Source organism: Canis aureus, chromosome 13 (genome assembly GCF_053574225.1).
Source record: "Canis aureus isolate CA01 chromosome 13, VMU_Caureus_v.1.0, whole genome shotgun sequence".
NCBI lineage: Eukaryota > Metazoa > Chordata > Mammalia > Carnivora > Canidae > Canis > Canis aureus.
Window position 1 is genome coordinate 16,984,485 of NC_135623.1, and position 24,727 is coordinate 17,009,211.

Consider the following 24,727-nt stretch of genomic DNA (forward strand, 5'->3'; position numbering starts at 1 on the left):
CTTCTTCTCCTACCTAGTTGTATAAGTTTTTCAATATTGTCCTTTCAAAGGAAACTTTGAAAAAAAAGTGTATGCCTGCCATTATTGGACAGATTTTACCAGATTTCTATAGAGAAACTGTGTTGAATGAAATTTGATTCAGATTATTTGACTTATAAATCTAAATTCCAGATATTTCTGAAAATTTTGCCTTTGTTTTATTAGGAAGATTCTTTCCTAATTTTATTTAATTTATTAATTGAGGTACACTACAGGAGCACTTGGGTAGCTCAGTAGGTTAAGAAGCATCCAACTCTTGATCTCAGCTCAGGTCTTGATCTCAGGATTGTGAGAAAAGAAAGAGAAGAAGTATGCTGTAGAGAAAAGCAAAACTGTTAAAAGATTGATCATTCTCAAACACGAATCAGATTGTTATTCCCTTACTTAAAAGGCATTTAGAAACTTTCCATTGGTTTAGGATAAAATGAAAATCTTTTACCATGGCCTGTAAGCCCTGCTTGATCAGGTCCCTGCTACATTTCTGGTTTTCATCTGTTACCACTTTTGCCCTTGTTCACCATGCCTAAGTTGTTTTGGACTTGTTTCAGTTCCTTGAATAGGTTATGAGCCCACTCAAGGCATTTATAATGTACCTTCCTTTGCCCAAATTTCTTTAGTCCATTTTTTCCCATGCTCAGTTCCATGCCTCCCATATATTCTCCTATTAACTCCTTTTTAAAAAAAAATTGTGGTAAAAAAGTACATAATATGATACCTATCCTTTTAACAAATTTTTAAATGTACAATATAGTTTTGTTAACTATATGTACATTGTTGGACAGCAGATCTCTAGAAGATTTTCATCTTGTATAATTGAAACTTTGTATCCATTGGATGACAACTCCCCATTTTCCCCTTTTGCCAGCCCCTGGCAATCATCATTCTACATTCTACTCATCTGAGATGAGTTGGACTACTTTAAATATATCATATAGGTGGAATCATACAGTGTTTGTCCTTCTGTGTTTGGCTTATTTCACTTAGTATGATATCCTCAAGTTTCATCCCTGTGTAGAATATTATAGGATTTTCTTTTTTCTTTTCCTTTTTTTTTTTTTTTAAGATTTATTTATTTATTTATGATAGAGATAGACACACAGAGAGAGAGAGAGGCAGAGACACAGAAGGAGGGAGAAGCAGGCTCCATGCTGGGAGCCCGCTGTGGGAATAGATCTTGGGACTCCAGGATCGCGCCCTGGGCCAAAGGCAAGCGCTAAACCGCTGAGCCACCCAGGGATCCCTATTATAGGATTTTCCTCTTCTAATGAGTAATAATCCATTTTATGCATATACTACATTTTCTTTATTCATTCACCCCTCTGTGGATATTTAGGTTTTTTTCACCTCTTGGATATAGTGAATATCCAATGGATATACATTCCTACCAATATAAAATGCATAAGGTTCTAATTTCTCCACATCCTGTCAACACTTACTATTTTCTGTTTTGTTTTTGATTTATAATGGCCTTCTTAACAGGTATGAGGTGATATCTCATTATGGTTTTGGTTTGGATTTGCATGATAATTAGTGATGTTGATTATCTTCTCATATACCTGTTGGTTTTTGTATATCTTCTTTAGTGAAATGCTTATTCAAGGTCTTTGCCTATCTTTAAGTCAGAATATTTACTTTTTTGCTTTTGAATTGTAGGATTTCTTTATATATTTTGAATACCAGTTCCTTTTAAGATACATACTTTGCAGTTATTTTCTTTACAATCTTGTTGGTTGTTTCCTTTGCTGCACAAAAATCTAGTCCCACTTATCTATTTTTACTTTTGTTGTCTTTGCCTCTGGTCTCATATCCATGAAGTCATTGCCAAGACTAATGTTACGAAGCTTTTGCTTTATATTTTCTTTAATGAGTTTTATAGTTTCAGATCTTATATTTAAATCTTTAACCCATTTTGAGTTAATTTCTGAATATGGAATAAGCTAAAGGTCCAATTTCACTCTTTTGCATTAGATATCCATGGTGTTTTCTGTGCACCATTTGTTAAAAAGACTATCTTCCCCCATTGTGTAGATTTGGCACTCTTGTCAAGTCATTTGACCTATATGCATGGATTAATTTCTGGGCTTGTTATTCTGTCTATATATTTTTCTTTATGCCAGTACCTACTATCTTATTACTTTGTAACATGTTTTAAATTCGGGATATGAGGCCCCCAACTACAGTTTTCTTTCTCAGATTATTTTGGCTATAATAGGGTCTTTAGTGATTCCATATGAATTTTAACACATTTTTCTGCAAAAATGTCCGCGAAGATGCCATTGGGATTTTGATAGGGATGACATTGAATCTGTAGGTTGCTTTGGATGGCATGGATATTTTACCAATATTAAATCTTTCAATCCAAGAACATGTGATGTCTTTTCATTTATTTGTTTCTTCTTTACTTTCTTTTAGCATCGTTTTGTTGTTTTCATTGTACAGATCTTTTGCTTCCTTGGTTAAGTTTATTCTTGTGTATTTTTATTCGTTTTGATAGTATTGTAGATGAGATTGTTTTATTAATTTCCTTGTTAGATTATTTATTGTTAGTAAAGAGAAATATAACTAGTTATTGTATGTTAATTTTATATCTTGTAACTTTCCTAAATTTGCTTATTAGTTCTAGCAGAGTTTTTGTTTTTTTAAATGCAATCATTAGGGTTTTCTACATGTAATATCATCTGGAAGCATAGATAATTTTATTTCTTGCTTTCTGATTTGGATGTCTTTTATTTCTTTTTATTGCATAAATTGCTCTGGCTAGGATTTCATATACTCTGTTGAATACAAGTGGCAACAGTGGGTATTCTTGCATTGTTCATGATCTTTAGAGGAAAAGATTCTAGTTTTCACCATTGGGTGTGATATTAGCTATGGACGTTTCATATATGGCCTTTATTATGTTGTAGTAATTTTCTTCTGTTTGCAGTTTGCATATTTTTATCAGGAAATGGTTTGAATTTTGTCAGATGCTTTTTCTGCTTCTATTGAGATGATCATGTAATATTTTTCCCTTCATTTTGTTAATATGGTGTATCACATTGATTTCCACGTGTTAAGCTCTTTTTGCTTCACATGCATACATTTCATTTGGTTATGGTATATGATTCTTCTAATGTGCTATTAAATTTGGTTTTCTAATATTGAGGATTTTTGAATCCATGTTCATCAGGGATATTGGCTTATAGTTTTTGTTCTTGTTCGTGTAGTGCCATTGTCTGACTTTGACATCAGGGTACTGTTAACTTCACAAAATGAATTTGGAAGTATTCTCTACTCTAATTTTTGAGGTGAGTTTAAGAAAGAGTGACATTAATTTTTCTTTAGATGTTTGATAGAACTCTTTTTTATTTAAATTTTTTTTCTTTTATTTATTATTTATGATAGTCACACACACAGAGAGAGAGAGAGAGAGAGAGAGAGAGAGGCAGAGACATAGGCAGAGGGAGAAGCAGGCTCCATGAACCGGGAGCCCGACGTGAGATTCGATCCTGGGTCTCCAGGATCGCGCCCTGGGCCAAAGGCAGGCGCCAAACTGCTGCCCCACTCAGGGATCCCTGATAGAACTCTTGAAACTATCTGGTGCTGAATTTTTCTTTGTTGGGAGGCTTTTGATTACTGATTCAATCTCTTTACTAGTTACAGATTTGTTTAGATTTTCTGTTTCTTTGGATTCAGTCTTTGTAGATTATATATTTCTATGAATTTACCCATTTCTACTAGGTTATACCATTTGTTGGCATATAATTGTTTATAGTAGTCTATTCATATTGATTTCTGTGACATAGTTGTAAGGCCTCCTTTTTCCTTTCTGATTTTACTTGAGTCTTCTTTTTTTTTTTAGTTTAGGCTAAAAGTTTATCACTTTTCTTTATCTTTTCTAATATCAATCAGTTTTGCTGATTTTTTGAAAAGTTGTTTTTCTATTCTCTTTTCATTTCTGCTCTAATCTTTTATTATTTCCTCCCTCTGGGCTTAGCTTGTTCCTCTTTTTTAGTTAACTTGAGATGTGAAGTTGTTTATTAGATCTTTCATATTATTCTCTCTTTTTTAAATGTATACACTTACTGCTATAAACTTTGCTATTTTTCTTACATCTCTGAAATTTTGGTATGTTGTGTTTTTGTCTGCATTTGTCTCCAGATATTTTTAAATTTTTCTCTTGATTTTTTTCTTTGATCTTTTGGTTGTTCAGGCATAAGTTGTTTAATCGCCACATATCTGTGATTTTTCCAAGATAGATGACATATCTTTTTTTTTTAAAGATTTATTTATTTATTTGAGAAAGAGCATGCATGGAGGGAGTGGGAGGGGGAGAGAATCTCGAGCAGACTCCCTGCTGAGCATGGAGCTGAATGCAAGGCTTGATTTCATGACCCTGAGATCATGCCCTGAGCGGAAATCAAGAGCGGGATTCTTAACCAATTGAGCCACCCAGGTGTGCTAGGTCACAAACAAGTCTTGACAGACTTAAGACTGAAATGATATCAAGAATGTTTTCCTACCACAGTATAATGAAACTAAAAATCAATAGTGGTTTTCCTTCTGCTTCTTTCTTCTTAAATTTATTAAGACTCATTTATAGTCTAACGTGGTGTCTACCCTGGAGAATGTTCCATGTGTGCTTGAGAAATATGTGTATTTTGCTGCTCTTCAGTGTAATGTTTTGTGTATGTCTGTTAGATCCATTTGGTCTATGATATTGTTCAAGCCCTGTGTTTGCTTATTGATTTTCTGTAAGTTTCACCCATTATTGAAACACAACTACTGTTGTGTTGTTGTGCATTTCTCCCCTCAGCTCTGACATTGTTTGCTTCATATATTGGGTGCTTTGATTTGGGTGCATATGTGTATAATTGTTGGTTGTATCTTCCTGGTAAATTGACTCGTTTATCATTAAATAATGTCCTATGTCTCTTGTGACAGTTTTGATTTATGGTCTATTTAGTCAATGTAGTTACGGCCACCATGCTTTCTTTCGGTTACTATTTGCATATAATATTTTTTTTCTGTCCTTTCACTTTCATCATATGTGTACATGAATCTCAAGTGAATCTCTTGTAGATACCATATAGTTGAAATTTTCTTTTTAAATCCATTCAGCGGGGATCCCTGGGTGGCTCAGTGGTTTAGAGCCTGCCTTTGGCCCAGGGTGCGATCCTGGACCTGGAGTCCCGGGATCGAGTCCCATGTCGGGCTTCCAGCATGAAGCCTGCTTCTCCCTCTGCCTGTGTCTCTGCCTCTCTCTCTCTCTATGTCTATCATAAATAAATAAATAAATAAATAAATAAATAAATAAATAAATAAATAAATCTTAAAAAAATAAAATAAATCCAGCTAGTGTGTCTCTTGTTAGGGGAGTTTTATCCATTTACATTTAAAATAATTACTGATAGGAAAGGACTTACTATTGCCATTTTGTTGATTATTTCCTTTGTCTTTGTAGCTTTTGTTTCCTCTTTCTCTTTGTTGTTTTTTTTTTTTTTTTTTAGTGTCATGCTTTATTCTTGTTCTCATTTTCTTTTGTTTATCTTCTATAAAGATAGAAGTTTTCTTTGTATGTTCTAATCTTCTCTAGCTGTTTTCTTTGTGGTTACCATGGGGCTTACATAAAGCATCTTATAGTTTTAATAATCTGTTTTAACCTGATAATTTCAGTCATATATAAAACTAGTCTTCATCCCCTCCCTTTGTTATTGATGTCACAAATTACATCTTTTTGTATTATGTACTATTGATATTTTATAATTATACTTATTTTATATGCTTTTGTCTTATAACCTCTATATCAGATTAAGTGTTTAATCACTGTTGTTACAGTATTTTATACTTGTTTGGGTGTTTATAATTGTCTATATGTTTACCATTAACAGCTTTATACTCCTGTGTTGCTATTTAGTATCCTCTTGTTATGACTGGAGTACTCTCTTTAGCATTTCTTATAAGGCAGGTCCAGGGTTGGGCTTTCTTGGTTTTTGTTTAAATGGGGAAAGTCTTTATTTCTCCTTAATATATGAAGAACAGTTTTGCTGAACATAGTATTCATTTTGGCAGTTTTTTTTTTTTTCAGCACTTTTATGTGTCATCCTACCCCCTCTGCTGCAGAGTTTCAGTTAGAAATCTGCTGATATGGGGATCCCTGGGTGGCTCAGTGGTTTGGCGCCTGCCTTTGGCCCAGGGCACAATCCTGGAGACCCGGGATCGAATCCCACGTCAGGCTCCTGGTGCATGGAGCCTGCTTCTCCCTCTGCCTGTGTCTCTGCCTCTCTCTCTCTCTCTGATTATCATAAATAAATAAAAATTAAAAAAAGAAAATTAAAAAAAAAGAAATCTGCTGATACTGGGGGCTTCCTTTATGTGATGAGCTTTGCTCTTGTTGCTTTCAAATTCCTTTTTGTCTTTTAATTTGACAATTTGAATTTAATGGTTTTTTTTTGGATATGGACTTTTTAGGATTTATTATTTTTTGGATCCTTTATGCCTCATGAATCTGCATCTCTGTTTCCTACCCCAGATTTAGGAAGTGTTCAGCCATATTTCTTCAGATAAACCTTCTGCCCCTTTGTCTGGTCTTATTTTCTGCAACTCCCATAATGCACATATTGGTCATTTATCTTCTGTCTTTTTTCACTCTTTCTCTTGCATTTTTTTTCTTTTTTCTCTTTTCTGATTGGATAATTACAAATGACTTGTCTTCAAGTTCACATAGTCTTTCTTCTGGTTAAGTCTGTTGTTGAGCTCTTTTAATGACTTTTCAGTTATTATATTCTTTAGCTCCAAAATATGCTTGGTTCTTTTTTTTAATATATATATAATTTTCTCTTTGTTGATATTTAAAATGTATATATAATCCTAAAATTACCAAAACTCTCTACTGATATTTGAATAATAGTTTTATTTATCTTTACAATAGTAATTAGAATTGACTCTGCTTATTGTTCATATAGATTTTCAATAATATTGCTAAGGCACCTTGGTGTATTAGTAGGGAACCCTTTATATAGCATTTTACTGGCTTTTACTTTCCTAGTTTAGTGATGAATATATTTATTATAGAGGAAAGAATTCAGTGTCATATCACACTTTTTCTTTTACTTAAAATTATCCCAGATTTGTATCTGTTTTAAAAAAAACTGGAAAGAAGTATTATAATAAGTAAGTTTAAATTGATATTATGTAGCATGTGGCTGAGTAATTAACTAGGTCTCATTTCAAAGTGACCTGATTCTTTTTGTTGATGGAATATTTGGTATATGGTGGAAGTAATTGGATTACTTGAACCACCCTTTTCATTGGCTCATGCAGTTGGAGTGAAATCTCTGCTTATTTCAGAAATGGTGATCAGAAATGCTTCTTTATATACGTTAATGTTACACTTTAATTTTATCTGAGTTTGGAGGGTAGTCTAGGAAACTGCTTTAAAGCTTTGTTGTAAAAACATGTGATAGAATTTCCAGATATCATATTTGTTAATATGTTGGCTTTATAATTCATTGTAAAAGCAGACTTGTGCCCAAGAATGGCAGAGTAGAAAGTCAAGTTATCATTCTGATTGAAAACAAGTAACAATTAAAATAGTTGCAAACATATTGTAAATAAAATGTGATTCAAAAGAAATTATATACAGATACTGTTTTTGGATACAGATACACAGCTTCTCTTCTTTCTTCTAATTCTAGTTTTTTATTTGTTCTAGATTATAGTTATTCTGTTATGATGAATTGCATGCCAGAGAATCATGTCATGCATCTTCTCTGTATTCACTGTTAAATTTGTTAATATGCATCACTGTAGAAGTTGTGTGTAGGAATATTTGGGACTTGATGGAAGATTTTTTTCTTCTTTCACTGCATTTGATTGATTAAGTTCTATTAGTTTTATAACAATATCACTGAATCCTTCATTTTTATGACCTCAGTTATAGTTCAGGAGCTAATTTCTTTAATGAATTATTAAGATAATTCCTTGAATTTCTATTCTTTGTTTCTATATTCCTCTAGTCTGTATTCTACATAGTTGTCCTATAGTGCTGTATCTAGAATATAAATCTTTTACATCTTTCAGTGATTCCTTATTTCTTATATTCTATTTGATTTGCCCTTCCTTATTTTAGTTTTTCTAGAAAACTCATAATCATCTTTTAATGTTCCATGTAAATATCTATCCTTTCCACTTTTCCTAACCTCCATGGGCCTAAGTTGATTCATTCATTTATTTTAAAACATCTTATTCTTTCTTTGTGTTTCGGAATTTCTTTGTGAATGTTAACTTCTCAAACTCACAGACTAGGTCTTATTCTTCTATAAATTCTCCAAGCACAGTGCTTAGCACAGAGCAGTATCTGTTGAGAAAATAAATGGATCAATAAATGAGCGTATCTATATGTTTGTATGTATATTAAAATATTTATCATAGGAAAATTAAAAAATACACTCAGTAAAGTTTATGTGACCTGCAATATAATTGTTAAATATTTTTTATATATAGACCAAGTTACGGAGTTGGATAAATACTAATTTTTCTGTGTATTTATAAATATTAAAATGCAAAAAGATGCTAAATAAGATAGTTTTTCATGTTATTATCAGGAAGACTCAACAATGTATAAAGGCAGCCACCAACTTTATATCATAGTGACACCTAGTGGTAATTGTATTGGTCTGTTAATATTTTTAGTATGTTATTTATTTGTTTATTTCTACAGTTTTATTTTATTATAAAATCCTTCTAGGTTTTCTTAAATAAATTTAAATAATTATTTTAAGACCTTGATTCTTCTATAAAATACTATCTAGTGTGAAGTAGTATGATCTTGAAGGTAGGAATTATTGTGTCTTTCTATGCCTATAAGATCTAGCACTGGATTTAACCTAACATACAGATATTTGTTCAATAAACTTTGTTGAATCAGTACTGTCAGCAAAACATAGCCTTATTTTCATTTCTGAAATGGAAAAGAGGAAAATAGGTCTGTCATTAGTTTAACCTTTGCTTCATTTTCTTTTCCATTTTTAATCTACTTTCTTAAAGCTGCTTTTATTATATTGGATGGCATTTTAGTTTAAATGAATCAGATTGAGTATGGAAAGAGTTAAAGCATTTAGCAAGTCCATTTTGAGCCTAAAAAGTAGTTTAAATTATTTCAAATCAGTTTTTTTTTTCCTGGAATCTATGAACTTCTTTCCAGTCTTGACTCTAAAACTCAGATTGTGTAATTTCTGGCACATGCCTTTACTTCTCTGCGCTCAGACACCCTTTATGAACAATAAACACCATATAAGTGAGGGTTTTTTGTTTGTTATTAATGCATGTGAAAAGAGAAAGAATAGCAATCTTGTTTGCCTTATATGTTGTGAGCATGAAAAGACAAGAGGATAATTAAAAAATTAAATAATTTCCATCCGCAAATTGATGTTTATGGTCTCCGTGACAACAATTGTGCACTCCCCAAATTATCTGTAAGATCATTTCAATATCTAAGTAAGCAGCATCTCAAATTGGGCCTTATTGTGCATAGTTTACTTATATTTATGCATTAGAAATGTATCTTTAACTTAGTTTCACATTTCTAGGTAATATATTTTCAGTAAAAAAAAAATTTTTTTTAAATAGAGGAGTATTTTTCTTTTTTCTCATTCTTAAGTCTCTGCTGTTAGCAGTTTGGTATAGAGTGTAAGGTTGCCATTTTATAAAGTCTTTAAGTTTTATTTAAAAATAGTTTTCCCGGGTAGACCCAGTGGTGCAGCGGTTTAGCGCCGCCTGCAGCCTAAGGCATGATCCTGGAGACCCTGGATCGAGTCCCATGTCAGGCTCTCTGCATGGAGCCTGCTTCTTCCTCTGCCTGTGTCTGTGCCTCTCTTTCTTTCTCTGTGTCCTCTATGAGTAAATAAATAGTCTTTAAAAAAATAAAAATAGTTTTCCCCCTCAACTACTTTTATCATTCATGTCATTTTTCTGTTGTCTTATCTTCAAGTCAAAAGATCAGAAGCATATATTTATGTTTTCTAACATACTATTTTGTGCCATTTATCTTTCAGTCTTCTCTTCCTTTGATAATTCCCTATTATCTTCCTTCGAAAGTCTCTCAGATGACTTTTTTTCCTTTTTAAAGGAATAAAACACATAGTGATGGCTCTAACAGTAAATAACACTTTACTTTCTTAAAGTCTCATATTTAGCAATTACTGCTGAAAATTAAGACATAAATCCCAAAAGACTTTTGTGTAATCAGAATAATTTTATTATGGATGTTTGTTGATTACTTTGGGTTTAATATTATGCTAAGTTTTCAGATTATGCATAAAATAAGGGAATCCTCATCCCAGAATACTCCATTGTCTTAAACTTTATTTATTTATTTATTTATTTATTTATTTATTTATTTATTTAATTTTATGATAGTCACACTGAGAGAGAGAGAGAGAGAGAGAGGCAGAGACATAAGCAGAGACATAGGCAGAGGGAGAAGCAGGCTCCTTGCACCGGGAGTCCGACGTGGGATTCGATCCCGGGTCTCCAGGATCGTGCCCTGGGCCAAAGGCAGGCGCCAAACCGCTGGGCCAGCCAGGGATCCCCTGTCTTAAACTTTAAAGAGGGAAATGTAGATGTGGAAAATAAGGGCTTTTATCTATTCGTTCACTCACTCATTTGTTCATTTTTAAATACAGACACACACACATACATATAACCATATTACTTATTGTACATCAGCCACTCTTCTCACAGTACTAGGTTCTTATACAACACTTAAAATAATACCGTGAGGCAGTCATTATTATCCCTGTTCCAAAGACAAATAAACTGAAGCTCGGAGAATTCCTAAATTACAAATTCAGTTTTAAACTGAATCTAGAACTCATGATCTTTCCAATTAAATAATTATTTCTGTTATGAAGTAGGTAGTGGTATAGGAATATTGAAAAGAAAGATTCAGCTTTAACTGGTGTCTTGAGAGTATGGGAAGGGAATAAATAGGATTATGAGGGTAATCAGAAAAGATTTCAAAGGGACCAACTTATGAAATATGAACCAAAATATGGTATGTGAACATAGTTGGTGAGTTTATTCTAGGCAAGGAAAGCATGGAAGCAGGAATGATAATGGGGTATCTGGTGGAATAATGAGGTATATTGCAGTCTTGAGCAGGAAGTTGGGGTTACAGTCCAGCTAGTTGAACAATTCACTTCAGTGGAACCTCTTCTTTTCCACTAGTGACCGGTTCATGCTATGCTTCCTTCCCGTGATCCTATCTTAGTTCCTGCCTCTGCCCTTTTATACTCTTTGACCTACTATTTTCACATTACCTTGAGATAGCCAAAAACTATATCCCCACTTTATAGTTGTGAGAACTGACAAAAGAAAATAAGCAACTTACTGATTCATGGAGATTAATGATTGTGGAGGGATCTGTAAAAACTGTCTAGTACAAGTGGCCACAAATTAAGCATTATTTTCCATGTATTTGTCTTAGGGTCTTCTAGCGCATGCTTAAATACTTTTAGCAATGGAACTTATTAATTTTAAGACGTTACTTCAATTGTCCAGCAACTATGAAATTTTATAAATAAAAAATTTTATACACCGACCACATACAAAAAAAGAAGTATCAGTTGTATGTTTTTCCTTATTTTGAGTTGCCACCTGTAAGCTCCATTCCTTTGACCTCACTCTTATTTCAGAGACAGATTTTACAAGTTAAATGTATTTTCTCGACAATTCTTCAGCTATTAAAAGACAGTACTGTTTTTTCTCTCATTTCTTCAGGCTAAACATCTTTAGTTCATTCAACCATTGCATAGAGTTGTATTGAAATTAAAATACATACTGTATGGGAATGCAGTGTATAAATTATGGTGACTATAGTTAACAATGTTGTATTTATATTTGCAAGAGAGTAGCTTTTAAAAGTTTTCATCACAAGAAAAAATATTATAACTGAGGTAAGTGATATTAACTAGACTTTATGTTGTGCTGCTTATTTTGTAATATACATGTAGATCAAATCATTATGTTGTACACCTTGAACTAATAATTATATCTTAATAAAACTGAAAAATGCATACTATAGATGCTAGTTATTCTTAGTCATATTTGCTGAGACATCACTTTCAGATAACTTTTCTATTTTAGAACTGTGATTCATTTTAGAAGGTCATTGCTGCACATACAGTGTGACACTTACATGAGTGCCCACCTTGGGTTGAGAGACCATAGTTGATCTATCTTCTTCCTTGATTGAAGCATGTCACTTTTTAAAAAGATTTTATTTATTTACTTAGAGAGAGAGAGAGAGAGAGAGAGAGAGAGAGAGAACATAAGCAGAGGAGAGGAGGAGCAGGGGGAGAGGCAGATTCCCTGCTGAGTGTGAAGCCCAACATGGGGCTTGATCCCAGAACCTTGAGATCATGACCCGAGCCATAGTCAGATGTTTAACTGACTGAGTTACCCAGGCACCCCAGAGGCATGTCATTTCCTTTAGTGTAACCTTATATTAGTTTTTGGAACTACTTTTTCATGATGTTTCAGAGTCTCACAGTGAGATGGTGATTGGTATTACTCTATCTCACAAAAAAATAAATATAATCATGTCACTCCTGTGATTGAAAAAAATTTCATGTACCTTATCAACAGGTTAAAAAATAAAAACCAGATGATTATTTCAACAGATATAGAAAACATTTAACAAAATTCAGTGTCCAAAATTCCAAAATTGGAAATAAAAGTAGATTCTTCAACCTGATAAAAAAAATTTATAAAAATTCTACACCTAGAATACTAATGGTAAAAAGATTGAATCTTTTCACCCTAAGATTGAGAACAAGCAAGAATGTTCACTCCTACCACTTCTGTTAACATTGTTATTCAAAGCAACATTGTCATTCAAAAATGACAGAATAATCAATGTAGAAAGGCCCCAAGAATCTACAAAAAAGCTACTAGGAATAATTGAATTTAGCAGACTTATAAGATACAAAGTCAATATACAAAAATCAATGATATTTCTTTACACTGCAATGAACAGTTGGAAACTAAAATTAAAAAAATACTTTTTTACAGTGTCATTTAAAAGACTTAGAGATAAATTTAGCAATAAATATGCAAACAAGACAAATTTAAAAACTAAGCAGAGTATTATATTAATGAATTGTAAGTCTCAATATTGTTAAAATGTCTCTTTTTCTCACATTACTCTATAAAATCAGTATAATACTAATAAAAATTCCAATTTTTTAAAAATAAAATATATTGATGGGTTGATTCTAATACTTAAAATGCAAATGGTATAGAATAGTTAAAACAATTTGAGAAAGAAGAAACTTGGATGTCTCCATACCACATTAAGACTGATTTTAAGACAGTAGCCATGGCAATATCTTTATTTTTTTTGCAAAGAAAGATAGACAGGTAGGTCATTGAGACAGTGTAGGGAATCGAGAAATAGACCCTACATTTACCTGGTCAGCTTTTTACAACTTGCCCAGTTAATTCAACTCTGTGGGGATAGTCTTTTCAACAAATGGACTTCCAAATGCATAATTGGACATCCAAATGAAAAAATACAAAAAACAAAAGTACAAAACAAACAAAAGTAGCAGCAATAGTGGTAGCAGCTTAACCCTTCCACCACATACCAAAATAAACACCAAATAGGGATCCCTGGGTGGCGCAGCGGTTTAGCGCTGGCCTTTGGCCCAGGGCATGATCCTGGAGACCCGGGATCGAATCCCACATTGGGCTCCCAGTGCATGGAGCCTGCTTCTCCCTCTGCCTGTTTCTCTGCCTCTCTCTCTCTCTCTCTCTGTGTGACTATCATAAATAAATAAAAATTAAAAAAAAAATAAACACCAAATAATTCACAAACCTAAGTGTAAGAGATGAAACTGTGGAATTTGTGAAAGAAAATATTTGTGACCTTGGGTTATAGGCAAAGATGGTTTGTTTCTTCCCCAAATAGGACACAAAAAGTACAAACTATAAAAGAAAAATTGAAATACTGAACTTCATCAAAATTTATATATACTGCTCTTTGAAAAACCTTCATATTTTTTTAAAAAAAGATTTTATTATTTGAGAGAAAAGAGAGCATGCAAGCAGGGGGAGGGACTGAGGGAGAGGCAGAGAATCTCAAGCAGACTGTGCTGATTTCGGAACCTGATGCACACACAGTGCAATCTCACCATCCTGAGATCATGGCCTGAGCTGAAACTGAGAGTTGGACTCTTAACTGACTGAACCACCCAGGCACCCTGGAAGACATTCATTCTTAAGACAATGTAAAGATAAGCAGAAGGCTTGGAGAAAGTATTTGCAAAACACACCCTTTATAAGGGACTTGTATCCAGAATATCTAAAGAATTCTCAAAACTCAATCTTAAGAAAGAATACTCAATAAAAAATGGGCAAGAGATTCTAACAGAAACTTTAAGAAACTATAGGTAGAAAGCATCATGTGAAAAGGTGTTTAATACCATTAGTTTTTAGGGAAACGCAAACTAAAATCATAATGAGATACAACTAAACACTTGTTAGAATGGCTAAATTTAAAAGACTAAATACCAAGGCCTGGCAAGGATGGAAGGAACTTTCATATATTGCCGTTAGGAAAGCAAAATAGTAGGAACACTTTTGAAGACATTTTGATAGAATCTCATCCACAGTGTCAGTATTTACCTGGGGCCACTCCCTAATACCATGCCCACTGTTTCTGTGCCTCCAGCCCCAGAGAAAACCCCAGTGGACTCATGTACCCCTCACGTGGGTGGTCAATGGTAGAAGCCTAGATGACTTCCTTTTACTCTTAAAAGGAAGAAGTGTACTACTGATTGTTGTACTGTGATTAGGGCCCTGCTGGGTCTCTACCTAAATTAAAAGAAAGTATAGCACAGATAAAAAGAGAGACTTCCAAGTCTGTTAGCCTCGATTTGAATCCTTTTAAATTTTAAGTGTATTTCTTTGAACATCTAACATTCCTGGACCCTAGCTTCTTTTTGGCAGAATGGAAAAAGCATCTTCCTTTTTCTGGGTTGTCATGTATATGATCTCAAATAATACAATTAAAAAAGCTTTGTAAATCATAAAAAAAATATTAAATTGAACAGTTTGCAGAGACCCTGAATGGCTGGGTTACAACAGATGATGCTTTGCAAGAACTTGTAGAACTCATCTATCAACAGGCCACATCTATCCCAAATTTCTCTTACATGGGAGCTCGCCTCTGTAATTACCTGTCCCATCATCTGACAATTAGCCCACAGAGTGGCAACTTTCACCAGTTGCTGCTTCAAAGATGTCTAACTGAATATGAAGTTAAAGATCAAGCTGCAAAAGGGGACGAAGTGACTCGGAAACTATTCCACGCGTTTGTCCTCTTCCTGGGAGAACATTACCTTAACCTGGAGATCAAGGGAACAAATGGACAGGTTACAAGAGCAGATATTCTTCAGGTTGGTCTTCAGGAGTTGCTGAATGCCCTCTTTTCTAATCCTATGGATGACAACTTAATTTGTGCGGTAAAATTACTGAAGTTGACAGGGTCAGTTTTGGAAGATGCCTGGAAGGAGAAAGGAAAGAATGATATGGAAGAAATTATTCAGAGAATTGAAAATGTTGTCGTAGATGCAAATTGCAGCAGAGATGTGAAACAGATGCTCTTGAAGCTTGTAGAACTCCGGTCAAGTAACTGGGGTAGAGTCCATGCAACTTCAACATACAGAGAAGCAACACCGGAAAATGATCCTAACTATTTTATGAATGAACCAACATTTTATACCTCTGATGGTGTTCCTTTCACCGCGGCTGATCCAGATTACCAAGAGAAATATCAAGAGTTACTTGAAAGAGAAGACTTTTTTCCAGATTATGAAGAAAATGGGACAGATTTATCAGGGGCTGGTGGTCCATACTTGGATGATATTGATGATGAGATGGACCCAGAGATAGAAGAAGCTTATGAAAAGTTTTGTTTGGAATCAGAGCGTAAGCGAAAACAGTATAGCTAAATTTCAGCGTATCAGTTTTATAAAGCAGTTTAGGTTATGGTGATTTAGCAGAACACAGGAAAACAGGAAAATGTCACACTTATACCAAATTAAGGATGTTGAGTTATGTTACTAATGTATGCAACTTTAATTTTGTTTAACACTATCTGCCAAAATAAACTTTATTCCCTATAACTTAAAAAAAATTTATGTACTTGGGGTGCACAGCGGGTGTGGCTGGGCATGTGGGGGTGTTAGGGCCCTGCAAACCCGAGGCTTCGGCTCCGAATGGTCAGAGGACCCGGGCTCCACAGGCTCGATCCGGGAGGCAGGTGGGGCCTTTGGAAAGAAAGAGCAAGCTGAAGAGGAACGATACTTCCGAGCACGCACTAGAGAACAACTGGCAGCCTTGAAGAAACACCATGAAGATGTGATCAGTCATCATATAAAGGAGATTGAGCGTCTGCAGAAAGAAATTAAGCGGCACAAGAAGAAAATAAAAAATCTAAAACCTGATGATGATTAAATGCACACAGTTCCCATAGAATGGCTACATATCATCATCCACTTCTATGGAAACATAGTTCTGGTTTTATTATCTGTCTGTGTGCTGCCAACAGATTATAATAAATTGTCGTCAGTGAAAAAAAAAGTAACATGTACTTACCATGTTTTCCATTATCAACATAGACTGTTTATGCTTTTATTCACTATTTCTTGTCTTCTCTTTTAATATCCTCTGCTAATAGATTTTATCTTCTTTGTTTCCCATTCAGTTCTTTACTAGATTTTCTTAAAATCTGTAACAAGTTCCCTATGCCACTCAATATACACGATTAAAATCTGGCACTTAAGAGAAAGCCTTTCAATAGATATTAGTTGCTTAGTTCACCCTTTGTTTATTGAGTCCTGAGATAGAAATTGTTTCTCTCTGTTTATAAAAACTTCATTTCCAGTGTTACAGTAAAATATTTATGAAACACAAAAATATGAAAAGTAATAGTCAATAATTCTGTTTAACTGCAGTTAACATTTTGTTGCATTTATTTCCAGTTTCATTCTATGTCTATTGTATAAATTTATATTTTATAAAATTGATGCTTCATAATCAACTTTTTTTTACTTGTAGCATTATATCATGATCATTTTCCATACTTTAAAATACTCCTGAAGTACAATTTTTAAAGCCTGAACAATGATATATTGGTTGGATCACTTTTTTCCTGCTGTTTGAGTTCCCTCCCATTCCTGATCTTTCACTATAATATGTTTCAGTGAATTTTGTTGAACCTCTGTGATTATTTTTCTTAATATAGATGTCTAGAGGTGCAAGTCTACCTGAGAGGGCACAACCATTTCCATGTTTTAGGCATATTCCACCAAATTATTCATTAGAGAAGTCTTATGGTTTATACTCTTGACAACAGTGTGTGATATTGAAACAAAACTCAAAGGCCTAAACAAAAAGAGCTCAAACTCTAAAACTCTTGTAACAAAAAGCTTCATGACTTTGGGTTTGGCAATAATTTCTTATATGTGATACCAAAAACACAGAAACAAAAGGAGTAAGTGAACTGGACTTCATGAAAATTAAAAACTTGTGTGAATCAAGGATCATATCTACAGAATGAAAGGGCAACCTACAAAATGGTAGAAAATACTTCCAAATCATATATCTGATAAGGGATTAGTATCTGGAATATATAAAGAACTACAGCTCACCAACAATAAAATCCACAAACAATCCAATTAAAATTGTTCCCACCACAAAAAAAGAAGTAATTGTGACCTGATAGAGTTGTTACAATGATAATCAAATTGCAGTATACAGATGTGTCAAATCATACATGTACACCTTAAACTTACACGATGTTATAGGTCAATTATATCTCAATAAAAAATAATTTAAAAAAATAGGCAAAGACTCCACCCCAAAATTGCTAGAATTGATACAGGAATTCAACAAAGTGGCAAGATACAAAATCAGTGTACAGAAGTCAGTTGTATTTCTGTACACTAACAATGAGGCAGAAGAAAGAGAAATCAAGGAATTGATCTGATTTACAATTGTGCCAAAAGCCATAAGATACCTAGGAATAAACCTAACCAGAGAGGTAAAAGGATCTATGCTCTGAAAACTGTAGAACACTTATACAATAAATCAAGGAAGACAGAAATGGAAAAACAGTTCATACTCATGGATTGGAAAAACAAATATTTTTTGTTAAAATGTCTATGCTACTCAAAGCAAACTACACATTCAGTGCAATCTTTATCAAAACACCATAGACATTTTTTATAGAGCTGGAACAAACAATCCTTAAATTTGTATGGAGTCCGAAAAAGAAAAAGACCTCAATTAGCCAAAGGAATGTTGGAAAAGAAAACCAGAACTGGAGGCATCACAATTTCAGACTTAAAGGTGTATTACAAAGCTGTGATCATCAAGATAGTATGGGACTGGCACAAAAATAGACACACGGGTCTGTGGAACAGATAGAGAACCCAGAAATGGACCCTTATTAACTCTATGGTCAACTAATCTTCAACAGAGGAAAGAATGTCAAATGGAAAAAAGTCTCATCAACAAATGGTGTTGGGGAAACTGGACAGTAACATGTAAAAGAATGAAACTGGGCCACTTTATTACTTCATATGCAAGAATAAACTCAAAATGGATGAAAGACCGAAATGTGAGAAAACCATCAAAATCCTAGAGAAGAATGCTGGTAGCAAATCTCTTTGACATTGGCTGCAGCAGCTTTTCTTTTTTCTAGACACATCTCCAAAGGCAAGAGAAACAAAATAAAAAATGAACTATTGGGGCCTTATCAAGATAAAAAGCTTTTGCATGGCAAAGGAAACAGTCAACAAAACTAAAAGGCAACCTATGGAATGGGAGAAGATATGTGCAAATGTCTTATCAGGTAAAAGGCTAGTATCCAAAATCTATAAAGAATTTTTCAGACTCAACACCCAAGAAAAACAGATCCAGTCAAGAAATGGGCAGAAGACGTAAATAGGCATTTCTCGAAAGAAGACATTGAAATGGCCAGCTGGCCAATGCTCAGCATCACTTGGCATCAGGGAAATAAAAATCAAAACCACAGTGAGATACCACTTCACACCTGTCCGAATAGCCAAAATGAACAACTTAGGAAACAATAGATGTTAGTGAGGATGTGGAGAAAGGGAACCTTCTTACACTGTTGATGGGAATTCAAACTGGTGCAGCCCTCTGGAAAACAGTATGAAGGTTTCTCAAAAAGTTTTAAATAGAGCTATTCTATGACCTAGTGATTACATTATTAGGTATTTGTCTAAAGGTTACAAATACAGAGATTCAAAGGGGCACATGCAACCCAGTGTTTATAGCAGTAGTTTCCACAATAGCCAAAATATGGAAAGAGCCCAGATGTCCACTGATAGATGAATGGATAAAGAAGGTGTGTGTGTGTGTGTGTGTGTGTATACACAATGTATATACAATTGTATATATATAATGTGTATATATAATGGAATATTACTCAGCCATCAAAAAGAATGAAATCTCACCATTTGCAACGATATGGATGGAACTAGAGGATATTATGCTAAATGAAATAAGTCAGAGAAAGACAAATACCATTATGCATTCACTCATATGTGAAACTTAAGACAAAGCAGATGAACATAAGGAAAGCGAAGGCAAAATAAAATAACATGAAAACAGAGAGGGAGACCAACCATAAGACTCTTAACTCTGGGAAACAAACAGAGGGTTGCTGGAGGGAAGGTAGATGGGGGGATGGAACAATTGGGTAATGGGCATTAAGGAGAGCACTTGAAGTAATGAGCATTGGGTGTTGTATGCAACTGATGAACCACTGGATTCTACCCCTGAAACTAATAATGTAGTATATGTTAATTAAATTGAATTTAAATAAAAAATTTAATAAAAAATTAAGTTAGGAATAAATAAAAATGAAAACAGAAAGAAATAGGCAAAGGACTTGTAGAGATTTCTCCCAAGAAGATGTACAGATGACCAGCAAGCACATGAAAATAGGTTGAACATCGTGAATCATTAGGGAAATGCAAATCAAAATCAAAATGAGATACCACTTCACACCTATCAGGATTATTATTATCAAAACAGTAGGGAAAAACAAGAGTTGGTAAGGACATGGAGAATTTGGAACCCTTGTTCATTGCTGGTAGGAGTATAAAATGATGAAGCCACCGAGGAAACGGTATGGCGACTCCTTGAAAAATTAAACATGGATTTACAATATAATATATTAATCCCACTTCTGAGTATATACCCAAAAGAAATAAAACCAGGGACATTTACAGAAGAACACAAGAAGTAGAAACATCCTAGGATGCTTGGGTGGTTTAGTCAGTTAGGCATCTGACTCTTGACTTTGCTCAGGTCATGATCGTGTGATCAAGCCCTTTGTTGGGCTCTGCTCTGTGGGGAATCTGAGATTCTCTCCCTCTGCCCCTTCCCCTCACGCAATGTGCTTGCTCTCTCTCACACTCCCTCTCAAATATTAAAAAAAAAATAAATAAAAAGCAAAAGCATCCCAAGGGACCATTGGTTGATAAATGGATAGACAAAATGTGATATATACATGCAATAAGATATTCAGCCTTAAAAATGAATGAAATTTTGCAGTATTCTACAACATGGATGACAATTGAAGACATGCTAAATGAAGTAAGCCAAACACGAAAGGACAAATATGTATTATTCCACTTACAGGAAGTACTGATAATAGTCAAATTCTAACAAGTAGAATAGTGGTTACCGGTGGTGGGGTGGGGTGGGGTTGGAATGGGGAGTTATTGTTTAATGGGCACAGAGTTACAGTTTGGGGTGATGGGTATGTTCTGGACATGGATAGTGGTGAAAAGAAAAAAAAGAGCTTTGCTAGTTTGGAAATAAATGATATCTTTTGATTTCAATTCACCATTCTTTCACTACTAATGAGTTAATAATTCACCAGGTTTATTGGCTCTTTTATATGTGAGTTTATATGTTTCTATGGACTTAAAAATTTTTATTTATAAGACAATAAATGAGATTATCATTTCATTATCTGTTTTGTAGATCTTTTCCCAATTTACATTTTTATTTTATTGTGCTTTTGGAGAGAAGGAAGTTTTTTATTTTGATGTTATTGAACTTCTTTGTAGCTTTTCCTTTTATGCTTGTAATTAGGGATCCCTTTCCATTATGATTTATTCAGCTTTTGGATTCTTCAGAGTGCTAAACTTAATGCCTTACACTTAATAGAAACAACATGGATATGAGGTTTTAGATCTGGAAGCCCTTAGAGGCCATTTAGTTTAGCTGCTTTTTATTTTACAGATACGAAAACTTAAAACTCAGGAGGCTGCTCTGCTGTGGTCCCATAGTAGTTAGTAGACCCCACAATAGACGGTGAATGTCTTTTGATGTTCAGTCCAGTCTGTTTTCCACTAAACCTAAAACAATTTTCTTGTATGAATGGCAAACACAGAGTGTCTTTATTCAGGCAAAGGCTCTATAGTACAAGAAGCAGAGAGGTAAATAGCAAATAGTCACATGAAAATTACTTGATAATCCTTATTGACCAGTATGCTTCATAGATGACTAGAAATTTTGCTCCCTAAAAACTTATTTTATTTTTTTAAAAGATTTTATTTATTTATTAATGAGAGACACACAGAGAGAGGCAGAGACATAGGCAGAAGGAGAAGCAGGCTCCCTGCAGGGAGCCTGACATGGGACTTGATCTCAGGACCCTGGGGTCACACCCTGAGCCAAAGGCAGACACTCAACCACTGAGCTCCCCAGGTGTCCCAGAAACTTATTTTAAATACATCTCTTTCTTATTAATTATAACCTTTAGGTTTCTTTCAACATTCAGGGAACATTGATGTTTGCGGGAAAATAAGGACTTATGCCTTTTAATCTCACAGACACAACATTAGCTTTTAAAGTAGTCTGATAGAGTGTTTATATGCATTATTAGGTGTAATTTCAAGTTCTTGTAGGACGCAGTGACACAGTATAAGTAACCTCGTAAAGATGAGCAGCATTTTCTAGATCCTTTTGTCTCAGAACCCCTAAATATCCATATGTCTATTATTATTTTGATAATTATATTTGTTATATTAATGATATTTTTGTTCAGATTTATATGTTTGAGCAGCAAGTTATGCAGGAACTGCATCTTTGAATCTGTGAGGACAGAATGTGGTATAGAGGGAGAAGCAATGGAGCATTGCCTTGTAGTCTTTGCCATTAAAGTCCTACTTGTTCTTGGGGAAGTCATATTTCAAAGCAGTTTTATTTATTTATTTATTTTTTTAAGATTTTATTTATTTATGAGAGAGAGAGAGAAGCAGAGACACAGGCAGGGCGAGAAGCAAGCTCCATGCAGGGAGCCTGACGTGGGACTTGATCATGGGTCTCCAGGATCATGACCTGGGCCAAAGGTGGCACTAAACCACTGAGCCACCCGGTCTGCCCATCAGAGCAGTTTTAAACAGCCTCTGAGATGGGTTCTTTCTAGTCTTAAAAGTCTAATGTGCTTCTTCTTCTGATACAGAATCTTAATCTGATTTTCCTCAAAATAATAGCTTTCATAGTTCGAGTGAATATTTGTAGGCATAATAGCTTAAAATGTTTGAAATAATGAAGTGATTGGAATTACTAAAAGATTTCTGACTTACAAAAATACCACGGAAATAAAGGGGAAAGATATTAAGTTTTGAGGATTGTGCTTGGGAAAAATGTGATTTATTATCAGACATTTTTGTTTATCTGACATTATCAGATATTTTTGTTTCTTTTGGGTGATGGGTTTGATTTCCTTATTGTGTCTACTGAAACAGGCTAATCATTTTTCCTTTGGGGGCAGTTTTAACTTTTTGGCGCCACCTTGTGTTGTCATTTTTCAACTTTAATAAATGGCAACAGGTAGCATTACAAGTGTCATTAATATGAAATGTATTCATAGCTTTTTAAAAAATTAATGTGGAATTTGAGGCCCAGAGAAGGCCTATAATTTACTTTAATAATAGTTACTTAGTGATCAAACTGGGATAATGCTTTTTATCCTAGTGATCATAGCATTGCAAAAATATGCTGTATTCTACTTGGATATTGTTAATACAGTCCCAGTATCCAATTTTCACTACACATTTTCCTATGTAAGAGGAAATAATCGGAATGTATTAACAACCATGTTTTAATTTGTTTTGTATTGATAGAATCCACTTTTTCTTCCTCCCATATTTAGTTGCCTTTACAAATTATAAGGTTTAAAACTACATATTCCTTCCAAATGACCTTGAAAGAAAGTAAATTCTGTAGACAGTATATTTGTTAAAACTTTGGAATCTGAAGGAAGATAAAAACAACTATATAAAATATCTGTTTATTAGGTATTTAAATGGCAAATAAAGTGTTTATAAATCTATTTATAGTTTATTATAGTGCAGCAGACTAAATGACCTCTTGCCAATTATTTCTCTGTTGACCAGGCCAAAATCTGTTTAGACTGATTGCTGACTAATGTTTGAGGTAGTCTTTTTTTTCTTTCCTTTTTTTTTTTTTTTTTTTTTAGCTTTGTTTTCACAGAAACTGGAAAACTAGAGAAATGTTGCTGTTAAAACAAAAAAAAAACAAAATGCAGTGCCTAGGTGGCTCAGTCAGTTGAGTGTTTGACTCTTGATTTTGGTTCAGGTCATGATCTTATTCTTAGGGTCCTGGGATTGAGCTCTGCATTAGGCTCTGTGCTCAGCAGGGAGCCTGCTTGAGAATCTCTCCTCCTTCTACTGACCTTCCCCCCACTCTCATGTTGTGTGTATGTGTCACTCTCTCAAATAAATCAATCTTTTTAAAAAAGAAAATGGGATGCTTTGGGTGGCTCAGCGGTTGAGCGGCTGCCTTCGGCTCAGGGTGTGATCCCAGAGTCCTGGGATCGAGTCCCCACATCTGGCTCCCTGCAAGGAGCCTGCTTCTCCCTCTGTCTATGTCTCTCCCTCTCTTTCATGAATAAATAAATCTTTAAAAAAAGTAAAGATAATTGTACTTGTAGCAGTATTTGTAAAATCCTTATTGATGTATAGAACAAATTATTAGATGAAATAATTTATGGTTCATGTTAATATAAAACCACATGAATACAAATCATAATTTCCAATGTAAAGGTAAGCACTAATTTGTAAAGCAGAATTAATATGCCTAATAATAGCTGAATATGCTTTCATGAGTTACACCTCTGGTTAGTTTTTATGAAACTTTTTTCAAACCTACGAAAACATTGGGATTTTTGTTGGCAGTAACTTTGAGAAATAAAAATTATAAGAATTTCTATTTCTGCCCCTGGAGGAATAACTGGTGTGGTGCCCACTGAAAGTACCCATAACACTGGACAAAATATATGAAACAACTATCTTTAGGTATTGGACAACAGGCAATGTAATAGGGCTATGATCCCTGCATAATGGGAAATAAATAGGTCAGCTCAATAGTTTCCTCTGATTTCTGCGTAAAGGAAATTTCTAGACCATTGTTTACAGAAAGGGAACTCAAGCAGTACCTAACAGTCTTGTTGAGATGGGGGAAAAAAAAAAAAGCTCAGAGATCCATGATGCTGAGATGACTGGAGTCTTCTGGGCAGAATATTAGAGAGAAGAGAGCTGCAGGAGTAAAACTCCAGGAGTCTGGATTGTGC

At 34.2% G+C, this 24,727-nt stretch overlaps 1 protein-coding gene and 2 pseudogenes across 3 annotated transcripts in view; all 3 read left to right on the top strand.

Annotated features, from left to right (window-relative positions):
- The window catches only part of FAF1 (Fas associated factor 1), a 459,658-nt gene that overhangs the window by 155,650 nt on the left and 279,281 nt on the right, over positions 1–24,727 (top strand). The window lies entirely within an intron of this gene.
- LOC144281974 (polyadenylate-binding protein-interacting protein 1 pseudogene) lies at positions 15,108–16,219 on the top strand (annotated as a pseudogene).
- Positions 16,130–16,665, top strand: LOC144282686 (ATPase inhibitor, mitochondrial pseudogene; annotated as a pseudogene).